The sequence below is a fragment of the Vigna radiata genome, chromosome 9 (assembly GCF_000741045.1).
Source record: "Vigna radiata var. radiata cultivar VC1973A chromosome 9, Vradiata_ver6, whole genome shotgun sequence".
Lineage (NCBI taxonomy): Eukaryota > Viridiplantae > Streptophyta > Magnoliopsida > Fabales > Fabaceae > Vigna > Vigna radiata.
This window is the reverse complement of record NC_028359.1, coordinates 15655894-15656409: the sequence shown is the minus strand read 5'-3', so window position 1 is coordinate 15656409 and position 516 is coordinate 15655894.

Genomic DNA, 516 nt, shown 5'->3' with positions numbered 1-516 from the left:
CTTGTAGAATTTGTTTAACTGATTAGTAGAAAGGTTGAAATCAATGGTTTTATTGTCTTTCAAGACCAAAACTATGACCTTCCTTACTATGTCTAAAATCTTGATGATTTTTTTTTTTTATTTCCAACGGTTTGATGTTCCCCATTCATGTTTGTTTGAGGCCAAATATGTTTTTTCTTTAGGGTCTTCAGTGTTGCACTTCAGGGAACCATTCCCAAAGAATAAGTACACTTACAAAGCTTAAGGATTTTAACCTTGGCAATGATTATCTTCATAATATGTCTATTCCTAAAGAACTTTTAAGTCTTTCTGAATTCTTACAATAGCAGAATCGCACATGTCTATTTCTTACTCTCACTAGATTAATTGCAGGTTCAATACCACCAGAACTTGGTAATTTAGCACAATTGGATACATTGTCCCTCCATAATAATTATTTGGAAAATTTCCTGGTTTGTTTTTATTTCCCATATACTTTGATTTCTTCCTCCTTAAAACCTACGCTGTATTAACATT